The sequence below is a fragment of the Canis aureus genome, chromosome 20, assembly GCF_053574225.1.
Source record: "Canis aureus isolate CA01 chromosome 20, VMU_Caureus_v.1.0, whole genome shotgun sequence".
In the NCBI taxonomy this organism is placed as follows: Eukaryota; Metazoa; Chordata; class Mammalia; order Carnivora; family Canidae; genus Canis; species Canis aureus.
The window spans coordinates 6217284-6234063 of record NC_135630.1 but is presented as its reverse complement, the minus strand read 5'-3'; the positions used below and the strand labels follow the sequence as shown (position 1 = coordinate 6234063).

Genomic DNA, 16780 nt, shown 5'->3' with positions numbered 1-16780 from the left:
CCAGGTGTTTCCTTGCACCTTGGAAGCTCTCCTGGCCACGGAGAGATTGCCGCTGGGGTGTTGAGCGTGCAGGGCCACAGGCCCCGCTCCCGGCCGGCTCACGCTCGCAGTCGTCGTCGCACAGTCCTCGGATGCCCCCCGTGCTCGTGCTCAGCAGGTGACCCGACCAGGGCTCGGTGACCGTCTTCCCACCTTAGAGCAGAAACGAAGGGCGGAGGGAAGGAGCCTGCAGATGGCGGCCCTGCTAGCCGGCCTTCCCGGGGGGACCCACCCTGTGCCCCGGCCCCCTGCCCCGCGGGAGGGCCCACCGGGCCCTGGCACCAGGGCTGCAAGCCAGCCTCGCCGCCGGGCAGCCGTCGGCCTGTCCTTGCCGTCGAGCGCAGAGCCGCCCCGCAGCCTCACAAGGGCCAGGAGTCCGCCTCCTACTTCTGCGGCTGATGCTGAGTCCCCCCAAGGAGCGGGGCCTCCAGAAACTGGCTCACAATCCTGGACCCAGCCCTTCCTCAGTTGGAACGAGGGCAGGTGGTATGTCCTCGGGGGCCTTGCCTTTGTCACCTGGAACATGAGCCGAACAGCAGTGCCTACCCACCCCCAGCTACAGGGAGTCAGAGGGTCAATGTGTGCAAAGCACCCAGGGCTCAGCAAACGCCAGCTACTGCTTTCCATGGAACCGAGCCCAGGAGGATCATTATTTTTTTTATTTACCTCAACCTTTCTGCTGGTTCTCACGGATAAGTGTGGTTAAGAGACAACGAAGAACCTACAGATTGCTCAGCCTCAAAAAGACAGAAGCTCCCCCTGCAGCCTGTCCCTGTTGTCCGCAGTCCACCTGCCAACAGGCCGCAGCCGGCCAAGCCGGGGCTGCACACCCTCGACAGCCAGCGTACAGGGGAGCCGAGCCACAAGCAGCCAGTCCACGGCCTCGCACAGGCCTGCCCCACGCTGTGCCCTCGCCAGCTCTTACACGTGTACGTGCATGCAGGAGCACGCCCGGGCGTGTGGACGTCTGCACACACATACGCATATTGCTGACCTTTCTGTTTTTTTAAAGATTTTATTTATTTATTCATGAGAGACACACAGAGAGATGCAGAGACCCAAGCAGAGGGCAAAGCAGGCTCCCTGCGGGGAGCCCCACGTGGGACTCGATCCCAGGACCCTGGGGTCACGCCCTGGGCCCCAGGCAGGCGCCCAACCAGAGGCCCCCGGATGTCCCACACGCTGACTTTTCAGACTAGAGTCTTCCCTGGTATAGCAAGAGCTTTACCAATAGACTAAAGTTCTTCTGGAAAGTACCATTGTTAGATCAGTCACTTTATTATACCATTTCCTGTCCTTTTAAAACTCTAACACCTTTAACAGCCCAGCAATTTCTCTCAGGTGGAATTAAGCCCGCTCCACCAATTATTCATTTACTCAGAAAACAGTTGTGAGGTCTATCACGTGCCACGCATTCTACTGCGTTTTGGCGCAAAAGAGTTTCCATGCTTGAAAAATTAGTAATCTTGAGGAAGAAGCCATATAAACCAAGACATAAAATAAAAATACCAAATGAACAAAAATCAAAGACACCAAATTAAAAAATAAACAAAAAAAATAAGCTGCATGAAGTTGATATAACTGCACAACTATTATCTGTATGTCCAAACTTTACATATTTCTGTTCAGCAAAGGAACCTCGTTGGTTTCACTGATTAACCTTATTGATATTGATGTGATCAATAAACATATTGATATGATCAATATGATGAATAAGGATATCTTTTTAAATGTGAACTTATAAAACGTACCCATCTTAATAGAATATTATTTTTATTTCACTTTATATACTGGAAATTCATTTAGGTTTCTACTATCAAGAGTTTAGAAAATAACTGGTTAGAGATAACTCTAATATCGCAATTCCTTGTTCATTCATGTAATAATAAAAAGTATGAATCATAGTAATAACAGAGCTTGAAGACTCACCATGTTCTGACACAGTACACTCTCCGCTTCCTAGTATGTTTGATCCTCATAACATTTTGCACCCGGCTATTGATGAACCACCTTATAGATAAGGAAATTATGGCTTAAAACTCATCAGAATGGACTGACTCTGAATTGTTTTTGAAACCATTTCTTGGCTATGCCCACAGATAACTCCTTGGCACGAGACATAACTACACATACGGATGAGAATCTATGCTAGGTTCTTAATTTTCACAAAATAATGTCAAGCCTAAAAAAAATAAATAATGTCAAGCCTATCATTTCTATTTTAGCTCAAGTTTTAAGCTGTAGGTAGCCATAGAGCATAGTCAAACCAAAACACTACCAAAAAACATAACAGGTTACATTTACTAGAGACTCGTTTTATGTGACAGTATAACAGATAGCTCGAGGAATATATAATCCACTCATTGTGGTTTCTAGTTTACAAGACACAAGCTCAAATGCCCACAAGGGTCAGGCGATTAACACACATAAGTGAAGTGGGTCAAGTGTAAGATAACAGGTGGTAGTAGAGACGGTGGCCATCTGAATAGACATATCCTGTCTGAAGACAGTTGGTGGGGGGTGGGGGTGACTGGGTGATGGGCACTGAGGGGGGCACTTGATGGGATGAGTACTGGGTGTTGTACTGTTGTTGGCAAATTGAACACCAATAAAAAATAAATTTATATATATATATATATATATATATATATATATATATATATATATATAATGAGGCAATTTCACTTATTATGCTTATGGAGTCAATTAATTACATTTATAATCAAAACTTTTTTTATCAGAGACAGAGAGAGCACATGCACACAAGCAGGGCAGGGAGAGGAGGGCAGAGGGAGAGAGACTCTCCAGCAGACTCCCCACTGAGTGCAGAGCCCATGATGGTGAGATCATGACCTGACCCAAAATCAAGAGGCAGGTGCCTAATGGACTGAGCCACCCAGGCACCCCTGTAAATAAATTTTAACAAAAACAAAACAAAACAAAAAACTAACTTGGATAAATTAGAATAAATGTGTCTCTCTAGTAAAGATACTTGCCAACCTACTCCTATCCAAGTTGAATCTTGATTGTTTCCTTGGTTACATTTAGAGCCATAATCAAGTCCCAAATGATCATTCTGTGTATAGGACATATTAACAGAAAAATAATTATACTAATGCTTATCAATATTTTAATACTATGATTCTACAGTATATTTTGTATTTTTTTGTATACAATCCCACTTAATTCTCACTACAAATCTGAGATGGTTATTATTTTTTTAAGATGTTATTTATTTATTCCCGAGAGACACAGAGGGAGAAGCAGGCTCCCTGCAGGGAGCCTGATGTAAGACTCAATCCCAGGACCCCGGGATCACACCCTGGGCCAAAGGGAGACGCTCAACCGCTGAGCCACCCAGACGTCCCAATGAGATGGTTAATGTTATCTGTACTTATTAGATGAGAAAATAGCCTCACGTAGATTACAACAGCTTTCTCCAAATCGCTATAGTCTAGACTTGGAAGAACAAAGATCCAGACCAGGTCTTCTAATAAATGCAACAACAGTCTTTTCAATGCAAAACCACCGTGTCTAACGCTACAGTATGTGCATTAGTCACCACATTAGACACCAGGATATGGAGCCAGAATCAAGAACATGCATGTGAAGAGAGCTGCTGTTCCTACCTGGATGGATCTGGAGCTCTTCCATCCGGGGCTTCCCAGTACCTCGCCCAGACTGTCTGGTGAGAGCCTCATCATATCAAAGGATTGCTCAAGCAATTGCCATCTTTTTATCCAAAATGATAGGATCTGTGTAGTGACTTTAAATGTCCCAACATACTGCTCTACCGAGAGCACCTCGGAGCTCGCACTGGCACACTTACTATTTCAAGCTCACTACTCTCAGTCAAGCTCCAGAAGGGATCTTTTACACAATCATTGAACTGCTATAAAAGCTCACTATCTTTACACATAGTTTTACTGTAAGCCATCTCGAATCATTTTTGGAAGTATGCAGGGAATAAATTATGAATAAGTAGAAGTACATAAATAAAAGATATTGAGTATCTGCCAGCAGAGGACAACCTGAGTCCAGATTCTGTATCGTTTTTATCCATAGAATGTTGAAGGTACATGTTTACAACCAAAAATCATCTTTTCTTTCTACTGAGTAATACAGGTTACTTAAAAATCTGTACCTATTACTCTCCCTATACTTTTCACCATGTTTGTGGAGATAAGGTGACCAATCGTCCCATTTGCTGAAGTCTCTCCTAATTTTAGTCCTGAAACTCCTCAGTCCCAAACAAATCAGAATGTTGGTCATCCTACAACGGACCACAGAAATAGTTAAAGATCTTTGAAGGTTCCTTCTTGAACTAAGGCTGTATTTTTTTCAGTGAATTTTTATCATTTTTTGTTATAATTAATGTTTCTGGGCTGGAAGCAGATTACAATTTCTTTGCTGTGTACTGTCTGCACTAGTCTATGTTTTTCTCTCACATATTCCTCCCTAGCATCGTATCACCCAAGAGATTTTGACGGGGAAATTTCAACAAGTGGTAGAAAAAAGTCTCTTGAGGCTTTGAGAGGAATTTCATCACTGCTAGTGCATTATGGTTGCTTCCAGTTTTGAGCTAAAAAGAAACATATAAACCTAAGCATGGAAATTAGAAGATCTTAACAGAAGCAAATTACAAGCTCTTCTCTTGTTGTCATCTGTTGCTGAGCTTAATTATCTAGCCCATGAAATGAAAAGTGGATGCTGCTGGAATCTGACGGGTGATCCATCCATGGTCAGGCCCTTGCAGCTTTAGGCAGGGAAGCGAACACAGCTCTCAGTATACCCTAATCCTTGTAGCTCATCTGTAACTTTCATGCACAATTCCACCGTGCAATATTGTTCCTGAAAATTATTAAACCGCAGTTGGAAGTAGAGAAGAGCAGGCCTGAAGACCTCATGCATATGCATAATGCCTCTACTTATCCATTTGCAGCTTCCCGTTATGAAGCATCAGCAAAAGTAGGATCCATTCGCCTGAGACAGATAAAGAAGTCTCCCCCTCAAGAAAACCTGGAGGACTCACATTAGGACTCACATTATCTTCTGAATAATCCCAATAAATAAATAGTTTGGCATACCATGGTCAATGGGAGAGAGCTGGCGTATATGGCTATGTAGCACTTAGGAAACTCATAAACAAACTGTGCGTATGAAAACACTTCCAGATTTCCATTCTGAGAATCTCTGTAACTGGAGTATAGATGCAGACGGGTAAGCTACGGCTTCAGGCTGGTTATCCAAGTCTGCCACCCCATTGTAATGGGCCAAAATTGATGATCTTGGAGGTAATTATGTCGGATTTGACACTGGAAACCAAATATCAAACTGAGAAATGTTTGCTGCCTTGTACGCTGTTGATAAACAAAGTAATACATATCTGTGGACAATTTTATGACATCTCATTAGTGAGCTGTTGAAGTTGAACTATTATTCATACTGATGGTTTAAATATTTATGCTAAAGGTATCTTCTTGGGATAATTTAAGTAACATAATTCAAACTAAATATATGTTTAGGACAAGACGGTGGCCCAGTAATGGGGAAGAGAAGCTTTCAGGCCTCCTGGGTCCCTCGCCACAGGGACAGAGAGATACCAGTAGGCCAAACATATGTCTGTGAATGAGCGAAGCCAATGTGGGCCCATGGTGCATCGGGCAGGCTGTACTATTCCTTGGTCAGTCTGAAGAGTGAAACATAAAAAGGAAAGTATTTCAGCAAAATAACTGATGTCTAACAGAAGCCCTTACACACAGTATGAAAAATTCCCCAAATCAGAAAGTAACTGAGAGACTCACCAGGTTCCTGGATAAGACGACTAAACCTTACCAAGTGACAATTCTCCTCAATTTCATTCATATACTCAATGAAATTTCAATTAAAATTCCAAAATCATGTTTGGGGCTGCTTTACCAAATAATTCTAAAATTAATCTGGGAGATTTATCAGTGAGAATCTTAAAAGCTACATATAAATACGGAAAAAAAGAACAGGAAGAGGTACGGTATCTTGATACCGTACCAGATATTAAGCAAATAAAAACATTGAAACCTACATGTAATTACTAAAAGAAATGACATAAAACTGCACTAAGTACAGCAGAACCAGACCCCCTCTGAAGGGTGCGTATGTTTACCTCTACAATAAGGTGATGCAGGATGTGACGAGATAGCAGCTCAGATAAATGGGAAGTAAGTGGATCATTCAGAATCTGCTGCTGGAAAATGCTCAACTATTTTTAGGAGGGAAGTCCATGTAAGTCTTGTCTCACGCCATCTCAGTGTTGGCTGGACTCGGGAGAAAAAATAATCATTAAAGAATTGGATCAAGTTGTACCAAGGGAAGAATAATTCAGGGAAATTTTAATGTGTCCTGTAAATGAGAAGGTATTGTCTGAGCCAAATAAGCAACAGCAGAAATGTGACATTCAACTTCACCGGACACGTTTTTAACTTGCACACGAAAGAAAATAAGAACACGGTAGAGACGACGTAAATGACAAGGACACAGTGCCCTGGATCACAAAGGACACGGGAACTGAGGAAAACTAAGGTCCCAATACACACCCTGGCTAAGGACAGGAATCCATGTTGAAAAAATTACATATAAATGGAAATAACCATTTCAAACATAGCCAGCCTCACCCAACCAGAAATGGCACAAGAAGAGGGTAGCACTTCAGAGCCCGGGAGTAAGATAAGGTCAATCATGGGCCAGGACCTAAATCTACCGCTTCCTAGTTACGTGGCCTTGGATAAGTCATTTTGTTTCTCAAGAAATAAGTCTCCTTTAAAAAAAAAAAATTATCCATGAGACACACACACAGAGAGGCAGAGACCCAGGCAGAAGAAGCAGGCTCCATACAGGGAGCCCCATGCGGGACTCGATCCCGGGACCCCGGGGTCATGGCCTGGGCCCAAGGCAGACGCTCCACCCCTGAGCCCCCAGGCGTCCCAGTTTCCCATTTTAAAGTGGGATAATAATATTGTTCTCCTTCACGGTTGCTGTAAAGATCACATGAGACACTAAAAATGTCTCGCGTGATGAACGGCGTGTAGGAGATGCTCAGTGTTACTGCTGTGATCACTGACGATGTTGGGGTGGTGGTGTTACAACCATCTTCATCTTTCCCAATAACAAGATTTCTTAAAGAAAAAAAAATAGTATCGCTCAGGGCTGGTGAGGTTGGAGATGTGACCTACGTACCTCCAGGGAGGCTGGAAATGCGTTCAATCCTTCTGGAAAGCAATTTGGCAATATGTATTAGAAGCATCTTAAACGTTCATGCCCTTTATCCAGTTTACTACTCCTAGAAGTCACTCCTAAGAAAACAATGAGAAATAGAGACAAGGAATATTGGAAAAAGAGGTCGTACGGAAAATATCACAGTGAAATAACAGCAAAAGGGGGAATGCGTGATAATGTAAAAGCCTAAGTTGAAGGAGTAACCAAATGATAATGATCCAAATGCCTAGATACTAGGTAGCAATTAAAAAGTGATAGAAAAAATTTTTACAGGCATGGAAATGTGATTTTTTTTTTCATCCATTGCAGTAAACCAGAACAGAGCTTAGCATAGTACCTGGCACACAGTACCTGGCACTCTGCTCAATCAAATTTTAAACTGAATTGAATTATGGAATTCGAAGTGGGAAAAAGAAAATCAGAACACTCATTTTCACACACACACACACTTGCACATAGTTTATTCTCAACTTCTGTAAAAGAGTCACAGGAAATCCTAGAAGGAAATATCATTAAATGTCAATACTACTGTCCTCGGGTGATTTTTTTTCCTGACTCTTTAGACTTGTCTCTACTGCCAAATTTTTTTCAGGGAAATGTATTACATTTATAACCAAGGGGAAAAAATGAGTAGGAAAGAAAAGGAAAGAAAAAATCCCAGAAATCAACTAGAAGCCAACTGGCTCAATTACTTCTCATTACACAATTCTAAGTATGTACCATTCTTCACTCCCACCCGAATATAAAATGAGAAATGGAAATATGAATAGCATGAATAAATTGGGAGGCAGCCTTAAAACAGAGCTCAGGAAAGAAAACATTATAGTAAATTTCTTTTTTTTTTAAGATTTTATTTATTTATTCATAGAGACACAGAGAGAGAGAGAGACAGAGACAGAGACCCAGGCAGAGGGAGAAGCAGGCTCCATGCAGGGAGCCCAACGTGGGACTCGATCCTGGGTCTCCAGGATCATGCCCTGGGCTGAAGGCGGCGCTAAACCGCTGAGCCACCTGGGCTGCCCCATAGTAAATTTCAAAAATAAAGTCAAAAATCATGTGTCTAATATTAAGAGAAGTACACAGGGGCTTTTCTCCCCATATAATTCATGTACATGAAGAACATGTGACGGCATCTTAACCCTCTCAATACACATCACTTATTTTCTCTATAACAGGATTATATTTTTCTCTAGGGCACATAATATCACACAGTGGTTACTATCCATGTTTTGAAATCTGAAAGAATTTTATTTAAAATTCTAACTCTACACAACATTTCATAGGTATATTTCAGAATATCCATGATATTCTCAAAGCAGAGGACCAAACCGTTTCTACCCGGAGTATGAAGCAAGCTAGACGCGCGACACTGGGCCACTGGCTGAGCTCATTCACTGAAAGGCCAGTTTCCAGGGTGGGGAGTGGGGGGGGTTCAGGTTCCTACTGGGGCGAAACTACAGATCACTCTAGGTTACGTATGGTTAGCGTGAGCGGTGGAAGGCTGACTGGTGCCAACTGAGTCCTGCAGGCCACAGGCCGGCCTCAGACACCACACAAGAGAGCTGGTAATGAGGCGCGGGGACAACTCACGTCTTCACCTAAGAAGCCCATGGCAGTCATGGGCTGCTGAGCACGCCCTGGGCACCCAGCACGTTCAAGGACCATGGCTACACACCTCTGCTCATTCAGAATATACAGGACAGATATGTATGTTGACATTCATTCCCTAACGATTCAAAGTTGCCATATTTCCTGGAAACAAAGTCAAGAGCTTGATTCACCCAATGCCAAGACTTCAGGCTTTTTAGGAGAAGCTTTGAACTGCAACAATTAGGCCTTAAATTGCCCTTCATACAACACCTATTTTTGTAAGTAACTACTTCACAAAGGTATGTCCTCTGACAATTTCTAGGGTTTGCTCTCAAAAACTCGAGGCAAGGGCAGAGTGAGTGGGATTGTGGATGACCCAGGAACAGCCATGGTGACATTTACCAAAGCTGGCTGGACATACATGGGAGCTTGTTGTGCTATCCTATGTCTTATTATGTATTTTCAAAAGATTTTATTGATGGGTATTATACGATATGCTGGCAAATCGAACTCCAATAAAAAATTTTTTTTAAAGATTTTATTTATCTATTCATGAGAGACAGAGAGGCAGAGGCACAGGCAGAGGGAGAAGCAGGCTCCCTGCGGGGACCAGATGCGGGACTTGATCCCAGGACCCCAGGGTCATTCCCTGATCCGAAGGCAGACGCTCAACCACTGAGCCACCCAGGTGCTCTATGTTTTATCAAGTTTTAATTTGATGTAGTAAAAAGCTTTGGTTAAAGAAGTGTATTTCTTAATTGTGTCAATTTATGATGATTACATTTCCCCTTGGCCTCCTTTCCCCCCGCAGCCACGTGCAGGGAATAGGGCTGAAATTCCTACCCCATGGGTCCTGAGGAAGTTCCGACCCACCCGCTGGCTAAGCCATGCAGAAGTCCCATTCCGCTGTACCCCGATGGAATAAACTGATTAACTCTGCCAAGACCCATAATTCCATCATTTAGCCAAAGACAGAGATACACACATCGAGATGAACCAAGAAAAAACTGGCGCGGATGAACTTCAACTATCCTAGTGGCGGGAGAGCGTGGTGCCGACTGATCCACGCTGCTCACTGTGGCGGCCAGGCCAGCACCACCCCGGAGGATGCCAAGGGATCTGCTGAAGCATCCGGGAGACAAGCTGCACGTTTTCTTTCTGGTTTTGTTTTTGTTGTGCATTGTCCCAACGGCAACGAGATAGAGAAGATTTAACGACCATAGCATTCTACTCCCTAGAAAAAAAAAGTGTTTTTCCTCAGCCTCTATAGTGAGAGGATTAGGATTAAAGTGCAAACAGTTAATGTGATGTCTATTTTGGAACGGCCATATGGCTTCTTTCCCGTCTTGTTCCCTTCATTTTCCCTTTCCTTTTCTCTTACTCGGTCATAAGCAGAATTCTGGCATATTTAATTCAATTAATTCCTAACAATCCCTCACGGAAGCAGACCCCACATAAAACCAGGGTGCGTGCTAAATATTAGACTCAAATCTTTAAAATCTTGTAGACGGTAGATCTTCTCAATATACTGCTAAAGGCTCCGCTGCCGGTTGATTTCAATTTCATTAACACACTCACACCCTAAATATATCCTTTTCTAAAAAAAAAAAAGCTTTAATAATGAATATATTGCGATTAAAATGACGCAAGGCTACTCAGCATTGCCTGCTGCCACCTAGTGCCCAATGTCTCTTTAACTCCAACTGCACAATGGACATCTTCAGGAAAGTGGAAAAGCTCGGGGTGAAAGCAAATTTATCCAGAAAGATTTGAAACATATTTATTCATAATTAATTCGATGTAAAAAGAAAGGAATCACACACACCATAAAATCAGCGCTGTCTCATACATTCAGGTAAGAAAGATCTCATTAGAGTTTAAGTATTAAAAGCTACAGGTTTTGTTAATGAAAACATGAAGTTTGGGGTTTTTTAAGGTATTGGGTTTTGGGTTTTTTCCATTGCGCATAAAGTATGCAACATACCCTGTTAGGAATGCGATGTATGCTGGCATTCTAGGTGTAACGTGCAGTTATCCGACAAGTGTGACACTGGAAGACGTTTAAAGAGGCGTCACGGGATGTTAAATAATCAGCAATGATACTTGCAAGCTTTCTTAAGAACAGAGCTATAATCTTACCTCGTCTACAGGTTATAATTTCAATTTCAGATGCCACTGGTTTTTACTTCTACTTTATTTTCCCAGAGATGAATAATTTGTGTGTGTGTGTTTCAGTTGTGCTAATCGCTAGAAGTCATCTCTGGCTAGAAAAATAAAGCCCCATGAAAAAGAAATGAGAACCATCTGAAAAATTAGATTAAAGAAAGGATTATAGAGGACCCTGCTATGGTTAGGTATATATTATCTGCTTCATCATATTCTGTGATGGAATCCCCACCTTGCTCTACTTCATACACATAACTATTCATTTTGAGAACTAAAGTGAAAAGTGAAAGACTCCTATTTCTGTCAATTAAGTTTTTCATAGAGAAAAATAATAAGAGGATTTCTTTAAGCCATTTTATTTGACTTGAACTTTTTAAAAATCGCACTCCCTTTTGAGAAACCTAAAAATCTCAGGTTCTTCTTCTAAAGTACTTAAAATTTTAAAATAAAAGATATATTTACAACAATATTTGGAAATTTTTAAGAATCTTATTTTTAGTTTGGTCTTGGAAGATACTTTTCAGTGTTGTTGTTATTCCAATAATTCAAAATCCGTGTGAGTATTAAGGCTGCCTATATATCCTATGAATTTTTCCATCCCTGGAACGTGGACAATAGACCATATAATTCAGTGATTTCAACTTTAGGCCTGTTGCATTGTTTCATTTTAATAATCAGAGGGTAAAATAGGTAAAAATTGATAGATGACAGACTAATAGATGAAAAGAAACAAAGAAGGAAGAAAGAAGGGAGAAAATGAGGAAAAGAGAGGAGAAGAATTTTTCCTTTAAGGGAATCATGACCTTCATCTCCTTGAAATCACTAATTTAGATAATTCCCAAAGGAATCTTTGATCAAAGCCACATGATCTAGAAAACTTCTCAAGATTTCCTTTAATCAGCTTAATCAAATGACTACTACCAAGTCCATTTCACTTAATTCTATTAAGGCTACAGTGAGGCTATTAGGGCTATTTTGAGGCCTTCACCACACGGTCAAGGTACCCAGTTGATATGGCTGCCCAAGGCAGAAGAAAAGAGTAACTCAAAGTATTGCAACTTAAGAAAGTCAGTCCGGAAATTATGATTTAAGAACACATATTGAAATCCAACTCTTCTTACTACGTTGGGATTACGTCTATCATATCATCTCGATGATCAGGAAAACTAGTCAATTGAATAAAAAGTCTAAAGTTATAACTCCTGTATGTTCTACTGGACTTACGGTATATTTTCTATAAAGATAATTCCAGGAAATAAGATAGTGGTTATGACTTTGCTTGATATAAGAAAAAGCACTGCAATGACAGATATATGTGTATATATATAGATATATATACACATATATCCTAGTTATATTTATTATATTAACTATAAAACTCCATAAACATTTTTTAAAATGCTCCTATTAATCTACAAGGTAGCAAAAATGTATAAAGTGAATGAACTAACATGTCTTGATTCAAATGACAATTGTGCCTGAGACTGAAGATTCCGTAGAAGGTTCTCACATACCTTACTGTGTTTTCTGGATACATACTGCATTTAAAGTTCCGGAAAACAAAGGCTACGTGCATTTGCACATACACACACACACACACACACAATGCAATCATAGCATCATCATTTGTATTTATTGAAAAATAAATGTTTAAGCTGAAATGATTCACCTAATAACCTTATTTCCTAAGCCTGGATATGGAAGTACATATATTTAGGAGTGTGTCCTAAGGAGATCTGTAACCAAGAATTTCTAACTCAACATAAAAAAAAAAAAGGTAACAAAATGGCCTATGAAGCAAATTCCCTTGGGCTTTAGAAAGATAAGACACGTTGAAGAGCACAGAATACAGAAGAGACAGTCACAGCTTTGAACTAAACATTAACATTTAACTTGAAATTACTTAAAACAGCACATTTCTATTAGAATCCCCATGGTTATGAAAGACAGGAACTTATTCCACAAAGATTACAAAAATTATGATATTTGTATGTCTAATATTAGTACTGGCTGGTATTGCACACCGTGAAATAAGAAAATGTAATAGATATTCAGTAAGCATTTTGCTCACTAATTATGATTTCATAATTTTTTTTTAAGTTTGTATTCTCGGATGTCAGATACTTACCTGGAAACTGACATCCACTTGGTTGCTAAGAGATAGGAGATTAGTTTGCAGGGTTTTTTTTTTTTTTTTTTTTTCTTGTGTCTTTAGGAGAATCGCTCTCTTGGGTTTTGCCTCAAAGTAGTAAAAGTCAACTCTGCTACCCATGTGGGGACTTACATTACTTGTACTAGAAGAAACTCCCAAGTGTCCAAGAAGAAATGTATTACTCTCAAATTGCACAATTTAAAACAAATATCTGGGTTTTTTCCCCAAGCTTAATGAGCTTCCATTTCATGCAACTAAAATATAACAGCATTGTTTGACAATCAAATCTAACCGATGAGTCTGAGGCTTTGCACAAAAATCCTATGATAAACGAAGTCATTCAGTCAATTGGCACTCCCGAAGTAAAGCTCAGATTCAACATTTTAAAAGTCTTTCCTGCCTGTAACTTTGACCATGTGCTTCTTTAGAAAAATAGGGGGACAAGACTAAATTTGGTCTGTCTGGCTTTTCTCATGCCTTATCGGAGGCTCAAAGGCCAGACACAGGTGTCAATACGTGCATTCCAGCCACTCGTTAGTTCATCACAGACACAGCGATCTGCCGAATCAAAGAGAATACTGTCCCCCAAAGAGAATACTGTCCCCCAAACAAGAGCCATGCTCCAACCAGCACAGACGCTTCTTAACCGCGCTGAGCACTTAGACTCGCTTCACATGCAAATGTCATAACCTTTCAAGGACGATCCTCTAAATCAACATTTTAGAGAAATGTGCCGAGAAGCCTCCCACCGCAGCAGCATTTTACATTAGCATCATGTGAAGGGGTTTAATTCTGGAAGGCCATGCCGTTGTCACGAGGCCATTGGTCATTTACTCTGACTGTGGATGTGTCAGCGAGCACATGGCCAAGGAGCCCAGGACAAAACCCTGGCTAAGGGGTGATGCCCTGGCCCTCACCTTCGTGTGCAGCCCCGCCTGGGTGCCCCGCCTGGGTGCCCTGCCTAGGTGCCCCGCCTGGGTGCCCTGCACCTGACTGGCTTCAGCATCAGCCAGGTCGCTGCCACTTGTGGTCCAGGCCCCACTCGGAACCCCCTGTGACAAGTGAGGTCTTGGGCAGGTAGCTCTGCCCCATGAGGGGGAGGATGCGTCCATCCTCTGGCTCCGGGGCCGTCACCGACTTTACGAGGCCACAGCTCGGTGAGCAAGTTCTGCCGGCGAGACGGAGCCGAGGCGCGGGCGCGGCACCTGGAGCTGCGAGGGCCTCGGGCCGCGGGAACCGGGGGCACCTGGCTGCGGGGAAGGGAAGGGGCCGAGGGGCCGCGGGGCCGCGCTCACAAAGCGGGAGGAACAGAAGAGCGCCCCGGTGGGTTCTCCTGCAACTTCTGTGCCGCGGCAGCAGCCACCTGGTCCATGGGCACATCCTCCTGTCCCCACACGGACCGGCACCGCGACCCGGGCGAGGGGGCAGAGACCCCCTCCCGGAGGAGAGGGGGAGGGGATGGGGAGGAGGAGGGGAGGGATAGGGATAGGGATGGGGAGGGAGGGGGAGGGGATTGGGATGAGGAGGGATAGGGAGGGGAGAGAAAGGGGGAGGGAGGGGTGGGCAGGGATGGGGATAGGGATAGGGAGGAATGGGGATGGGGAAGGGAGGGGGAGGGGAGGGAGGCATGGGGATGGGGATGGGGAGGAGATGGGGATGGAGGGAGAGGGGGCGGGGGAGGGGAGGGGAGAGGATGGGGGGGCAGAAGCGCGCTGTGCAGCCGGGCACCCGGGCTCCTCGGCCCCGCAAGTCCCGGGGTGGGGGGGTAGGGGGCAGCCCCGGTCCCGGCCCCGGCCCCGTCCTGCCAGCGGGGCTGCTGCGAGCCGGGCCCCCCACGTCCCGGGCCGGGGCTGCCGCGGGGCGGCGGGGTCAGGCGGGCGCGGGGAGGCCGTGCACCTCCGCTCGCACCTCCGCCCGCACCTCCGCCTCCCTCGCCTCCGGCCTCCTCGGGGGCGGCGGGCCCGGGCCTCTCGCGGAGGGAGGGGGGGGGGCCTGCAGGCTCCGCGAGGCCGCGCCTGGGGGGGGGACCCCGCGGGCGGCAGGGCGAGCGGCGCGGGCCCCGAGGAGGCGGCAGGGCCGGGGCGCGGGGCGGGGGGACCGCGGAACTTGGCGCGCACGGACGCCCCCGCCCGCCCCTCCCCTCCCCTCCGCTCCCCTCCCCTCCCCGGCCTCCGCCCGCGCGGGGCTTACCTGTCGGCGGCGGCGGCCGGGCGGGCACTTCGGCCCCACTTTCCTGCGTCCCCCGCGCGCGCGGAGCGGCTGCGACCTGCTATTTATAGGGCCGAGCCCGGCAGCGGCGCGGGGGGCCGGGCGCGGGCGGGGGCGGGGGCGGGGGCGCGGGGGGGGCTCAGGCTCCCGAGACCCCGCCGCTCCCGAGACTCCCCGCGACTCCCCGAGGCTCCCCGAGGCTCCCCAGGCTCCCGCCGCTCCCCCGGCCGCCCGCCTCCCCCCGCCCCCCGCGCGCGCCCGGGAGAAGTTGTCTCCGGCGCGGCCGCCTCCCCGGCTGCTCCCACGCCCCCGCAGCGTCGCCCCCTCCCTCCTCCCCCCCCCCCCCAGCGCCCTCCTCCCAATGTCACCAGCGGCCCCGAAGGCGGCGGCGCCCGTCCCCAGTGGCGCAGCTCGCCCCGCACAGCCGCCCGCCGCGCTCGGGACCCCCGCGCCCCCCGCGCCCCCCGCGCCCCCCGCCCCGGGCCGCACCTCGGCAGCGGGGACACGCCCTCGGCACCCGACTGCGCCGCGGGACCTGCGCTCCGCGCGTCCGCGTGTCAGGGGACCGCGGCTCCCGAGACCCAGGTCCCCGCTCCCAGCCGGCGGGCCGCGGTGCACGGCAGCCCCTGGCGGCGGGATGCGGGGATGGGGGATGCGGGGCGCGGGGATGCGGGGCGCGGGGATGCGGCGATGCGAGACGCGGGGATACTGGGATGCGGGGATGCGGGGCGCGGGGATACAGGGATGCGGGGCGCGGAGACGCGAAGTGTGGGGCGCGGGGATGTGGGGATGCGGAGTGTGGGACTCGGAGATGTGGGGATGCGGGGCCGCTGCCCTCCGGCCGCGCCTCGCAGGTGCCACCTGGCGGCGTCCCCGGGGCCTCCAGCCGCCCGCTCGGAGGTGACGCGAGGCTGGCGGGTCCCCGGGGCGCCCCTGCCCGGCCCTGCCCGCGGGCGCCTTGAACCCGCGCCCGCGCAACCTGCGGAGGGAGCGGGCGCCCGGGCCACGCCTGCCGGGCGGGAAGGCCCAGGTGGGACGGCCACGTCGGCCCGGGACAGCAGAGTGCCGCGAGGTCACGCGCCCCGCCCACGAGCGCACCCCCAGGTCGTGCTCGGGTCCCCCCCCGCCGCAGCGCTTGCACCGCCCCCCGCGCTGCCCTTTCCAGGGACGTGTACAGACTGAACACGAGGCCAGGAAGTGCGCTCGGCCGCCCCGCCCTCCCCGGCCCGCCCCCCTGCCCGTCTGCCCCTCCCCCTGCCCCTAAGCCCCCGCAGCCCCCTGCCCCCTCCCCCTGCCCCATCGCTCCCCTGCCCCGTCTCCCCCTACCCCTGCCCCCTAAGCCCCCATCTCCCCCTCCCCCTCGTCCCCCTTGCC

At 47.1% G+C, this 16780-nt stretch overlaps 1 protein-coding gene across 1 annotated transcript in view; it reads right to left on the bottom strand.

Annotated features, from left to right (window-relative positions):
* INPP4B (inositol polyphosphate-4-phosphatase type II B) overlaps nt 1–15462 on the bottom strand; it is a 711205-nt gene extending 695743 nt beyond the window's left edge. Inside the window, exon 1 of the mRNA XM_077860913.1 lies at nt 15389–15462. The gene's annotated coding sequence lies outside the window, so the exon portion shown is untranslated. The remainder of the gene's footprint in view (nt 1–15388) is intronic.
* Between the last annotated feature and the right edge of the window lie 1318 nt (nt 15463–16780).